The following is a 14,042-nucleotide window of genomic DNA, read 5'->3' as shown; positions in this document are numbered from 1 at the left end:
CCGTATTTTCTTATGTTGGTAAAAATAATTGCCATTAAGAAAATGCAGGGTAAATATGTCGAATAGGGGATTCTCTGATGACCTTGACCTTAATATCGCTTGTCAAGGTCATGACCCTAAGTGACTTCCACCAAGTTTTAGCCGTCGTTCGTTATTCGTTAAAAAGTTATTAACAAAAAAAATTTCAAAAATAAAGTCTCTTTTCTACTACACGAAACAAAAATTCTCTACTTTAAAATATATATTACGATTTTCCACGAGAAGCGACTCCCCTTCCCTTTGTGCAAAAGGGCGCACGACTCTCACTCCCCTCCACCTCTGCAAAGGAGCGCACGACTCTCATCTTCGATTCTCATCTCCAAGAATTAAAAAATCATAACGTCTCATTACTGCTACAATGAAATTTATTTAAGAACATTATTAATAGGATATATATTTTTCATGATTTCAAAGAATGCTTCGATTCTTTTTTCAAAAGAGTACACTCTTTTAAATAAAAAAGACGAGGTAATGTTTATAATGTTTTTCAGAAAGTCCATAATGAGGAATTGCATTGCGCATATCACGCCACATTCGTTTTATAGTTGAGTGCGGCATCCACTTACAGGATCAAAATTTTGTGAACGATTTACACACATATGATCATAGTTGTGTTGATTATAGTTGATCTATTGAAGCGTATCCACGCCAACCATCATGTATATCATTGTATATCATTGTTTCCGGTAATATGTGACGACGTATTGGGTTATCTAAAAAGTATCCGCGGTTTTTGTCCATCAACACCATCTAGTGACAAAAAACCGCGGATACTTTTTAGATGACCTAATATATATTATTAAAGTATTTTCTGTACTGTTTTTCACAGGAATTATGAAAATATGGTCACTGTTACGTTCGTAGCCTCCAAAGACCCATTATTCTCGTATAATACGACCACAATTATATTTTTGCTTCCCTATGTAATTAATATAATTTAATAAAAGGAAAATGGAAGAATTTTAAATCATAAACACGATTGCCAATTCTCGATTTTGCCTCATCTACTTCCACTATTTTTCCTGGACCATCTAAAATTGTATCTTGGTCCAACCACTGAGCCAATAACTAAAATATGCAAAAATAGTAAATAACATGAAAAAAATATTGGGTCATCTAAAAAGTATCCGCGGTTTTTTGTTATTAGATGTGTGTTGATGGTCATATATCTAGTGACAAAGTACCGCGGATACTTTTTAGATGACCCAATATATTATTTTATTTTAATTATCTCACGACAAAAATTAATCCAATCAACAACGCTATGAGAATTCATTTGTAATTCATATTGCAAAAATTGTTGCCGTGGTGGATGCAACATTAATGTTATGGAATGTGCTCAATGGTGAGCCGGGGACTTGCCCAAATGCCTGATGAGAATGTTCTCCTCGATTGTGTGGACTGCATTAATGAATTGCTTTGCAAATAAACTGAGATTCTTTATTACAATGTGATCTGAGCTTACAATAATCGCTGACTTTTTACACGCACGCTCACTCGCACCATACATACACACCGCCAGCGCTATCAACTTCATTGCAATTACCGATACTTCAGCGCCACGGCAGCACCAGCCAACTAAACCTATTATCGCCTGAGCGGCTACCTGCGCCAAATGGGCTCATAAATCCTATACCTATCAAGTCACGTAACAATTAAAAAATATGCAATGAAACGATATGCTTTCTTTAAGCCAAGATGAAAATGGGAGAAGCATGTGTTATTGAATGAGCTTAACTTGAAATTGCATATTTTCCTTTGTCTTTTATGACTACGAACAACTTTATAATAATCTCCTGTGCAATGAAATAGCAATTCTTTATTTGTACGTAGATTGAGATTGATTTTACATCGTGGACACTCATTTTGTCTAATTATACCTTTCTCGCACAAATAAGAAAATAATTCGTCGTAATTATCAATTAAGCGTAGAAATTCGTGAAGCCGCATGTTGACGTGTTAAAAATCTATCAACTACTGAATACAAGGAATGTTCGAGAGCTTTGATAATAAGTCTATTATTGTTATGAATATACATAAATGTGTATGTATATCTAACTGTGTTTATATTCAAAGTATATAGATTTCGATTTTACAATAACAGGGAGGGGAGTAGGAGTGAGAGTCGAAGGTGAAGGTCGTGCGCTCCAGAAGCAGAGGGGAAGGGGAGGTGAGAGTCGTGTGCTCATTTGTAGGGGAAAGGAGGGGCGAGAGTCGAAGATGAAAATCATGCGCTTCCTTGCAAGGGGGGATGAGAGTCGCTTCGTGTTGAAAGTTAGAACCTATGTGGAATAGTATTTAATACTGCATATATATAGCAGAAATAATATGTTATTTTTTAATCTTCTTTTTAATAACTTTTTAACCAATAACGAACAACGGCTAAAACTTGGTGGAGGTCATTCAGGGTCATGATCTTGACAAATGATGTCAAAGTCAAGGTCATCGGAGAATGCCTATTCGGCATATTTATCATGATTTCAAAATATGACAGTTGACGAGATATAGTTTACGATTTTCCGTGTGCTTTATGTATCGCGTTCATAGAAGTGATCCGCAAGAATTCAACTTGATCTTGGGCGTTAGGTGCGAGATCAGAATGTTGAAAATCCTGCGTTCAATCCTTCTTTTTTCTTTTTTCCATATTTTTTTTTTTAATAAATAACGTTATTAATAAATATATTACTCCAAATATATTTTTATAAAATTATAGAAATTATATATGTACTTCAGTGCGTTCAAAATTAGTTGCACATTTCGGGCCGATTTCTGAAGTACTGCCTATTTTTCCCTCACAACTGTTCAAAGCTCGACGGCCGAACCACTGGATCGCGCGCGGACGTGCATCTCAGAAGTGTCACAGTATAAGATCAATTGCGACGATGGGAAAAGCAAATGAATGTAGATGATAGTAGACTTGAAAAGTTGGAACGAATTTCAGTATACACTTTACTATTTTTCTATCCCTCATAGTTTCGAAGATATTCGATAATGCTTTCATCTTGATAATAATGCTTTCGTCATCTTGATAATGCTTTCGCATACGGAAAAAATTGCTACAGCCAGAAATAATGATAAGAATATGTTCATCTTACAGTTATCAATACATTATTGATCAACATTATTGGTCAACATTATCAATACATTGTTGATGTCAACATTAAATGGAATTAGCTGCTCTATGATGAAAATGAAATGAATAACATTTTATTAAAGTATTAATTTCTTTATTAATGCTTTGTTCTTAATTGATCATTAATATTTTGTATATTCTTTTATAAACGTATCCTTCAAAAGTATTTGACTGATTTTAACAGGTGACAAAGTCATTGTTGCTGTTGGTATTGTTGTTATTATTATTGTTATTATTATTATTATTTACAAAACTTATTTCAATAGTCACTACTGCACTGTGATAAACTGTGTCTTTATCGCTATCTTACGCAACCAACGTGGTATGAGACGAATACGTAGGTACGGAGCGCGTATATAGAGACATTTTCGTTCATATCTCAAAAATGGTTTTTCGGAACATGATTTAAATACACATCGTTGTTTTCAGCGTAAAATGCTTTTTAATTTTGGTTATATAAAAAGTTAAAAAATTTTTGAAAATAAGAGTGGAGGGTGAGGATATACAATAAATAATTAAAAAAATTTGTTTTATTATAGTTAAATATAAAGTACTCTTGCAACCATTCAATTTTCATTCTAGAAATTTTTTTCCATCTCTCATGTTTCGAAGATATTCGCTTCGAAAGAAAAACCCGATTTTCTTCAAGGGAGGATTTCATCCCCTTAACATGCGCCTCAGCACGTATAAAAAAATACGTGTCACTTATTTTTGTCTGTAGAACAACATACTAAAAGCTCATTTAAATCGGCGACATACAACTGGTTGTGTTCCCTTGTTAGTATATTTCTCTGTCTTTTATTGAAACCTGTCTAATATCTGAGATCGCACGAGGTCCAGTCCTGAATCAAAAGGATTAAGTTTCTTGACCTAAAAAGTAGGATCGACGTTTGCACTGTCCATCGGAACAGATGTCATAGCATCCCTTCGGACGTTGACCCATATTCTGGGACTGAAAAGGTGCGTACGATTCACAGGTGTTCGCGTCTGCGAGTATACCTGTGAGATTAAGTCTAACCGTCCTTCCATATCCTTTCCATTCTCCCTCATTTTCCTCTCTCCTTGACCAAATTTCCAAGAGTTTGGAACAGACCAAATGAACTTTTGGGGGCCGTCGGGGATAACAAGTGCGATCTTAGGAGACGGAAATGAATACGAGCAATAAATCTGAAGAAAGCCTTTATAAAACTGCTATAGAAAATCTGAATAAGTTAAAGTTGAGTACACAAAACACATTACACACCTCCATCCCCCTCAAATCATCCGAATTTGAATCTGAAGCGGCGAGTTTCTCTTTAAATGAATCAGAGATTTCAGATAATTCTAAAACTCTTATGTTTGACGGTTCCGACTCAGAGGACATTATCACTCAATCCGCGAATTCGGTGGTATAACGTCTGAAAATAAACGTAGAACAATTGTGGCTATCCCTAAATCGAGGGGACCTGACGCACCAAAATTTATTTGTTACCTTAGAATACGCTGTCGAAGCCGTACCTTTTTTCGATGGCAAAAACATCCCTTTAAATTATTTTATCGAAGGATGCGAAGGAGCAAAGTCTATCTTACCGGAAGCTGAATCGCAATTTACAAAAATCATAAGGACAAGAATTGTGGGTGAAGCGCGCCGCACTATATAAGATCAGGACTTTAACAGTGTGGCACAATTAACCAAATATTTAAAACAAGTTTATGGCGCTTCAAAAAATATATACCAACTGCAAGATGAATTAGACCGTATTTATCAACAGAATGAGGAAGACGTAATCACATACGCGAATCGGGTAAAGATTTTAGGAAAACAAATAATGGAAGCCTATAAAATTTCAGAAATGCTCTTTCCGATCAAAGTATTCATCTTTAGAAAAACATCTTTAGAAAAAGACATGTGCAAATGTTTTATTAGAGGATTGAAATCAGAAATTGAGTAAAGAATAACAAGGAATTTAGACGTTCAAGAAACGGTAACCGACACGTGCGTTACGAATAGAAAGAGAACTTCATTCGACGATAGAATCAGGAAAACACATCGAGTAAAGCGCTAAATACGAATAAATTACGAGAAATTTGTCAGATTTGTTATAAAAAAGGACATTCAGCTTCAAACTGTAGAAAATTAACTAATTTTGGAACAGAGATCTTAATATGTCAAATCTGCAAAAAACGCGGACACAGCGCTGACAAACAGCGTCCACAAAGGGTCGACTTCGCGACCCTCAAGCACGACAATCAATTAACATTTTACAGGGGAATAATATTATTTGTCAAATATGTTCTAGATTATAACGCCAATATGATCTAAGGCATGCCCCCATATGATCTAGGGCATAACGCCAAAAATTGTCGAACTGATAATAACAATCGTCAGAACAAATCTTCCGTAATCTGTCAATGGTGTGATAAGCCAGGTCATTCGGCTAATAACTGCTGGAAAAAAAACAGAATGAGCAACATAACGCAGTTAATAAAATAAAAATTGTCTGTTAAATCTGTAACAATTTTGGGCATAATGCTAAAAATTGTCGATCTAAGATAGGGCAAAACGCTGTATCCTCAGACTCATTATTCTGCCGGTACTGTAAAGGGCAAGGGCATCTCCTCGAAACTTATGAATTACGAATTGCAAGCAATAATCGAAGAAAGATAAATGAACAAGGAAACTCCGGCGACCCCTCGATATCGATGGCACAGGGGGTCTCACACCCGTCGATATCGAAAAAGGATCAATAGGCAAAAACGCGTTAAAAATACATCCCGTAACTGTAAACCTCGACAAGCATAGTTGCGTGCCTATCGTTCAGGTAAACTTTTGCGCCCCCTCGCGGGTTGCCACCTTGTCGTGATGAGAGGGCTCCCTCACGGGTCGCTTCGCGATTCCTGGGGGTCTCGTCCCTCCGAGATGGGTCCCCAGTGTGCCGGTAGGGGTTGGCGGCCCTGACTGCAATCGCCCGGTGGCATGGCACCGTTAGGGAGAATTTCTATTCCCTGCCCGTGCGGGTATGGGCTTCGATCCCCACCGCATCCGAGGTCCCGTGGTGCCCTTCCCTCCCCTCTGGGGGTTGGGGTGGTCCCCTCGGGTCCCGGGTGTGGAACATGCCGAGCGGGTGCTCCCAAAAGGCGGGTCGGCCCGTATGCTGGGTGCTCCTGGCTGCGGGGTGGCTCATGCCACTGGGGGGGAAGGGGTCTCCGAGAGTTTCGGCTCATTGCACCGGGGGCCTCTTCCGCTTCGAGAGGTGCGGATTCTGTCCGTAGGGGAGGACGAGGCCGCGCGGACTTCGGTCAGTCGCAGAGTCACTCGTCTTTCTCGGAGCAGGGGGTCGCACGGCCGCTCGGACATATTCCGAGGCAGGGCGCGCGATCTCCGCCCCCTCCGGGTCGCTCGGACGTATTCTGAAGTCGGGGCCGGGGAGGGGGGGGGGCGTCGAGTAACTGTAGCCCGGAGTCTCCGCGACGGCGTCCCTTCCGAAGCGGGACACCGGGCGGTGCACACTATCGCTGGTCGCCGGTATCACGGCGGCTAGGGTCCGGAAGGGATGCCGCTTCCGTGACCTGAATCGTCCGTGGGGCCGCCCCGGGTGGCGCCACCCGCAGCGGTGCCCTCGAGGTCGGAGGCGAGGGACCCCCGAAACTCATGAGTGGTGTTTGAGATCGGTAATTCGAAAGGAAAAGCAAGAATGCTTTCAGTCGACCGACAGTAATTGTCATTGAACGCACGCATAAAGTGAGCTCGTGATTTCATCTCGAGCATGATCTAAATCCTCGATAAAAAATCAGCGATTTGGCGTTCTTTGTTCTTTTTAAAAACAAGTCGTTACACGCAAACAAGTTGTCGTTATCCGGCAATGGACAATCGAAAGTTCTAGAACGATTCAATTCGCGCACGCGAGCGCCGCGCTCCGACGAATACGTCACGCGCTGTCACCAATCCCACGCACGGATTTTCTGTCGCGCATGACTGTTAAGTTGAACGTCGTTAGAAAAGAATCCAAAGCGCCAATCAATTTTGTTGTCACCTAATGCCACGTAATAATTGCGTTTGTGGCAAAATTTTATTGGATTTTTTCCCAAGAAGAAAGCCCAGGCCGAAAGCAATAAATGCTTCGATCTCGCCGTCCTCCTTCTTAGAGTCCTTAGTTCTTAGAGTCTAAAAGTTCTTAGAGTTCTTAGAGTCATAATCTCGCTTCGTAAAATCGCCGTGCTAACCGCTTAGTGAAACCGCTATAAAACGAATCTTTCGAGAAGTGCCGAGAAAATCGCCGAGATTTTCCATTACCGCGATTCCAAAATATCATTTGGAAAAGATGACCGCATTTAATATTCTGTTAATCTAATATTTAATTAATTATATTTTTTGACTTTGTAACTGAGCATATTAAAGAAAATTCTTTTGTTAAATTACAAAGAAATGGAGTTCTCTTTACTGTCGTGCATCATATCAACCTTGTGCCGTTTTCTCACTCGAATCTTTCCGCGCGGTGCGCTCTCGCACATTTTTTGATCCTTCGAGCCGGATTTGAACTAGCGAGAAAGACAGTTAGACAAACGCCGCATCACTCTAAAATTTCACGTCATCGCTCTCGCTTTGATTCGCTCTCGCACAAGTGGACTTGCACCACATTCACTCACGGGAAGTGGGCTGGAGGCCAGCGTCCCCGATGACACATTCCGGGGACCCGTACCATGTGCCAGCTCCCCGGGGGAACTTAGAGCTCCCTCTCCTGGTTTTCCGAGGGAGGGGTGAGGGTACACCTTGGCTGGGCATCATTAGAAATGTCATTATCATTATCCAAATAAACCAAAGACGTGGCGGAAGTACGCTCGCGTCGAGGTGACCGAGGACGATCGCTCAACTACGAGCGAAAATCCTCGCAAATCTCGTCCCGGCCCTGCCTGCAGCAAGGTCGGGGCGCGCGCAGAGGCTGTCTTATCGAGGGCCGGATCTACGGCCTCGCTGGGGTCTTTCGGGGAGAATAGCCGTAAAAGGATGGCCGAATTCATGGTCTCCTTCTCGGACTCCGAGGGGGAGTTCATGAAGAGATCTAGAGGCAGGCCGGCCCTGAACTCCGAGCACGCCGGGAAATTCACGGCAGAAATCCGGGCGAAAAAGGCCGATAAGGCCAAGGCCCGGCAGCTGCGGAAGGACCACTGGGCCATCATAGACCCGGAGATGGGACCGTCTTCCACGTCGGCCAGGAGGGCCAAAGAAAAAGCCGTCGAAGTTCGACGAACAGCCTTTGCAAGCGATCGCAGCAATGGTAACCCGCGAGCTTGGGACCATCGCAAAGGCTGTGGAGAAATCCAAGAACATCAAGGGAGATAGTCAGGGATCAGTGTATACGAAACTGTCCACAGCCTTGATCTCCGTCATTACGAGGGCGAGCGATGGCGATCTGGCGGCAGACGGCGACCAGAGTGATGAGCGCTCCGGATCGGGGGCCTGGACGGAGGAGAAACGAAAGCTCAACCAAGAGCTGGTGCTCCTCTGTTCCAGAGTCGCGATCCTGGAGCATGACAGAGACAGGGACAGGTCAACTCCCGCTGTACTGCGACGTCGGGGAGCGACAGGGCGCCGGGTCTCGAATGGGACTCGGCAATGGAGTGGTCGGGTCTCGACAGCTCGACCGACGCTCGCAGCCCACTGATATATGTAACATGGATAGGCTACCCAATGGTCAAGATATACGGGAATAGCATGGAGAATAGAAACCGGAGGCAAAGTGGCCAACATGGCCGCCGGCAACGCCGATGATACCCGAACACGCCTCGAATAAGTCTGATCGACAGAACACCCGCGAATTCAAACGTAGAAGTATTGTGGCAGATGGATTTTTCTTATAAAAAATTGTGCAAATGAAAACTGTAGCGCTTTTAATTCAATCAACATGATTTGAAATTATCAATGAATTGGAAAAAAGTAAATATAATATATAGGTGTGTAAATGTAATTGGAAAAAATTAAAAAAAAACATATGGAAATAACCACATATTTCTTATTCTTTATAAAATTTCTGTTGAAAGATAAATTCGAACAAGTTGTATTTTTCCCTTATTTTGCAATTTCGCATAAATGGAACTTACTCGAAGTGTCGAAAAATGACACTTACTCAGCTCTTTTGGAGTATTCTCACGAAAGAAAAATACTAACAATTTTTTTTCTTAACAGAATGTTTGACAAGATGTTTAAATAAATGTTTATCTAATAGTGCAATGAAAGCATTTACTAAATTTGAAAACACGAAGGATAAATAAGTTCAAGAATATATATATGCCTTCGCTACGACCGAAATCAGTAGTTGTAAACTTAACGTTCAGTATATTTTTAAAATTTTGTGGAAACTGTTATTATAATAAGTTCTTTATTGCTCATTATCTATTCAGGCACATTAAATATAAAACACTTTAATATCTGCTTAGTCGATAAGCATTCAATAACTTAGATTTAAAATCTCCACTTACCGTAGTCGATACAAGTACGAACAATTTTTATCGATGCGAAAGGACAAGTTGCATTATTGAATGTACATTGTTCGCATGAACGATCACTGTTTATCCTTGAATTGTGCAGATACTTATGTGATCCATCAATCAAAGCATTCATACGATTTCAAATCATGAAAATGAAATAAAATCAATAAGATAGGAAACAAGACCGTTTATATTAAATAACATTACAATCCGAAGCGCCACTACGGTCTAAGTATTAAGATGTTGAACTAATATATATATTATTCAAACGAATGAATTAATTTCAGAAATAATAATTACGTGTCGATATGATTGTCGACATTAACGCAATTAATCTGAAATGTAATAATCCCCCCAAAATTCCCCAAATTAATCTTAAAAAACTGTAATAAACTTATTCCGAAAAAAATAAAATCAACAAATAAGTGTCTATGCTTTTGAATTATACTCTCAGTATATCCCAAATATGTATGTAAATTCGGATTAAATAATGTTATTTATTTCAATTTCTTTACTGACGAATTCGAAGGTTTTACAAATAAGTAAGAAACTGTATTGAGAAAAACTGTCAATAGTTGGAACTACAGTACAGGAATACGATTTCTTCTCATGTAGCAGGTTTTAAAGGGAACGCTTTTAAACATTAGGACGACTGGTCTCTTATAGGTAGTTTCCATAATAAAAAACACAGCGGACACGATTTTATTTTATTTTATTTACAATTTATTTTATTTACAATTCCTTTGAAGGTAATGTCCAGTTACTGTCGATGTTTTAAAAAAATCTGTTTTATGCATAATTGTAAGGTAAAAAATTGTCTGTAGGTAAAATCCTGTAAAAACAATTTCTAGCGAATATAGCATAGGTATACTCTATCCAGCAAACGAAGAAGTATTAAAAAAGAATTAATTTGAATTCTTTTCATTCTTCTGAATACAATTTCTTAACTGCAAAGAAAAGGAAAGGAATTGAGAATTTGGGAAAACAACATTAAATACTTTTCAATATTTGTTAATTCTTCAAATTTTTGAATAATAACTTTCTCATTTACCAAGGATTGAAAAGTATTCAAAATATAAAGTGCTATTCTTTTCCGGTAATTCAAAAGAATTCAGAATAGAAGAAGATTCACATTCGTCAAGAAACTATTATATATTCAGCCATCAAAGATTAATGTTTCTTGAATCACTGCCATCTTTTTGTCGTTTGCTGAGAGACGCATAGTGTTTTCCTTGACAGTATACAGTCTTGTAAGATATTACAGACTGTATCCGTGCTATTCTCACTGGAAATTTGTTGTCGATAAAATATGAAAACGTTGGAATCACTTTAGAAACGCCCCATCGACTTTTCCGACGAACGTAACTCATAATTAATCATATGAGCGTTCTCTCCGCGCGGTGAAGAATAAAGTGATGCGTCGAACGGTGCACCTCTCGTTCAAATTTAGACAAATTTTAGCACCTGAAAGAAACAATTGTCTTGTAGTCAAGATTTCCAACGATCCATCCAAGAAGCATCCATTTCATTAGCCATACAAGTAATGTGCAATGAGGTAGGTGTATCATTTTCAAGGAATGAATGGAAGCACGCAACTTATTATATCAATATATTTGAAAAATTAAAACATAACGCATTACAGATGCAAAACAAGCTAACGCAAGTCATACTTTTAAAGTAATGAAAAAACTCTAAAATAACGATTAACAAACGTTGTTTGAGATCGGTAATTCGAAAAAAAAGGTAAGAATTCTTTCGGTCGACCGACAGTAATTGTTATTGAACGCACGCACAAGGCGAGCTCGTGATTTCATCTCGAGCCTGACATTAAGCCTCGTCAAAGTCAGGGATTCATTGTTCTTTAGTCTTTTCAAAACAATTCGATTCACGCAAACAGGCACCGGCAACGGACCATCGAAAGTTCTAGAACAATTCAATTCGCGCACGCGAGCGCCGCGCTCCGATAAATACGTCACGCGCTGTCACCAATCCCGCGTACGGATTTTCTGTCGCGCATGACTGTTACGTTGAACGTCGTTGGAAAAGAATCGAAAGCGCCAATCAATTTTGTACAACCAATGCCACGTGATAATTACGATTGTGGCAAAATTTAATTGGATTTCTCCCAAGAAGAAAGCCCAGACCGAAAGCAATAAATGATTCGATCTCGCCGTCCCTCCGGGCAGATTGCTTAGATAGTTTACACCGCTTACACCGTTTACACCGCTTAGAGTTCTTAGAGTTCTTACTTCTAAAAGTTCTTCGAGTTCTTAGAATCATAGTCTCGCTACTATACCGCTTCGTAAAATCGCCGTGCTAACCGCTTAGTGAAATCGCGATAAAACGAATCTTTCGAGAAGTGCCGAGAAAATCGCCGAGATTTTCCATTACCGCAATTCCAAAATATCATTTGGTAAAGGTGACCGCATTCAATATTCTGTTAATCTAATATTTAATTAATTATATTTTTTGACTCTGTAACTGATCATATTAAAGAAAATTCTTTTGTTAAATTAAAAAGAAACGAAGTTCTCTTTACTGTCGTGCATCATATCAACCTTGTGCCATTTTCTCACTCGAACCTTTCCGCGCGGTGCGCTCTCGCACATTTTCTGGTCCTTCGAGCCGGATTTGAACTAGCGAGAAATATTGTTAGACAAACGCCGCATCACTTTAAAAATTTCACGTCAGCGCTCTCGCTCTGGTTCGCTCTCGCACAAACGTAATGAAAAGTAACAAAGTAAACACACAATTGTACAATAATGAATTGCAAAATAATAGAAACATGGTTGTTTGAAGCTATACATTATTGGTGAATCCAAACTAGTTGACGAGTAAGATGGTGACGCAATTTTGGGCCAACTTCTGCTTGCGAAGTTGATTTCGTAGCGGCAAATATCCGGACCAGTAAATATACTTTAATGACATTTGACAGGCTGTATATATGATTTGACAGTTCATCAGCGCTGCCATCGAATAAATGATCATTTAAAGACGGAAAAGTGCAAGAATTATTACACAAATCCCGTATAACTGCACTGCATAGAACAGCAGGAAAATTTTTTTCGCTGATCGGTTTGCCGTTATTGGTATTCATTGCCCGTCTAAACAATTCCTCGGTTCGTTTACATAGCCGTACTACTGACAGTAGGGTAGATAAGTCCTCCTCTACTTTTTGCGCGGATAAAAAAATTGTCGGTCATATGAGAGTCCAAAACATTCTCTTGGAAAAGAGCTTCTCTGCATTTGTTGCATTTCACGATAGGCATCTTTGCATGAATCCATCGCTTCACAACCCATCCACTAATATAACTTATACAATTATTCGAAAAATCTGAAAGTGAATCGGGAAGTTTCGCGTGAAATTGCAAAAATTCATTCATGAACTCGTTATCATTTTGATTGTCGTTCTCCTCGTCTAAACCGTACTTTTTTGCAACCCTGATATTGTCCGTTTCTTCGTAAATGGATGGATCATATGGGTCTTTTGGTTTACGTTTGGAAACACCTTTTTTTTTTTTTTCGTTAACGGAGGGGAAATGCCTGACGTCTCGGGGGAGGACCCGGGGTTATGTGGGGCTTGCACCCACTAAAACCCCTCCGGGTGTCCTTACCTGGCCTTGCATAAGGGACTTCCAGGAACGCGTGCAACATACTTCTGGGAGCCCCTCAGGCCAGTCGACTTATTGCCGACTTCGATTCCCGCCCGGGGATTTTTATGGCGTCGTCTGAAAGACGACGTGGCCCCGGGCGGTGCTGGGCACTTTCGACCCTATATTCGGGCACTTGGGGGAAACCACCCCCTGCGCCCGTCGCCCCGGTTGGTGTTGGGGCGCGGGAGTTGGGGATCACGGCCCCCGCCGCGATCCCCAGCCCCCCAAGAGGCGCCAATCAGAAGTTTGGCTCCTCATGCTTCGGTGCCGCGAGAGGAAGTCTCGCGGCGCATCCCCCGCGCGCGGCGATGCAGGGCTACTGGCCCAGTCGCGCATTCGACGCGGCCGGAGGATGATGAGCCACTGCACCCCGCGCGCGCGGAGGGTCATCCTGTGTCCGGCGCCGGATCGACCCTCATCAGCAATCTGCCGCCACTTCACCGCGCCCCGCGTCCGAGACGCGGGGTCATCGTTGACGACGGGGGCGGAGGAGGGGTGATCACCGGCCCCGCCCCCCCCACAAACGCTCCCGTCATCCTCCTCTTCGTTGCCCTCTGCTATGGGGGAAGGAGGTCGCCGCCGTTCTCGCCCCGTGGAGCGGTCCCGGCGGCGGGTACGCGCGAGGGGTGACCCGGGGCGCGAGCGATCCGGCTGGAGCCTGCGCCCGCGTTGACCCCCAACGCCACCACCCCGCGCATCTTCTTCCCACCCGTCAGCTCCGCCACCCGGAGGCGGTGGGGGCGGGAGAGGGC

The 14,042-nt window shown here is 41.4% G+C and overlaps 1 long non-coding RNA gene across 1 annotated transcript; it reads right to left on the bottom strand.

Moving 5' to 3' along the window:
- Positions 1 to 386: 386 nt before the first annotated feature.
- Positions 387 to 2,018, bottom strand: LOC147908842 (uncharacterized). Its single transcript, XR_015545936.1, has 2 exons — positions 1,402 to 2,018; positions 387 to 1,107 (listed from the first exon to the last, which is right to left on the bottom strand). It is a non-coding gene; the product is annotated as an uncharacterized LOC147908842 (long non-coding RNA).
- Between the last annotated feature and the right edge of the window lie 12,024 nt (positions 2,019 to 14,042).

Source organism: Acromyrmex echinatior, chromosome 8 (genome assembly GCF_024713525.1).
Source record: "Acromyrmex echinatior isolate Ae372 chromosome 8, ASM2471352v2, whole genome shotgun sequence".
NCBI classification, from domain to species: domain Eukaryota; kingdom Metazoa; phylum Arthropoda; class Insecta; order Hymenoptera; family Formicidae; genus Acromyrmex; species Acromyrmex echinatior.
The sequence above is the reverse complement of the archived record's forward strand: the minus strand, read 5'-3'. Positions and strand labels throughout refer to the sequence as shown.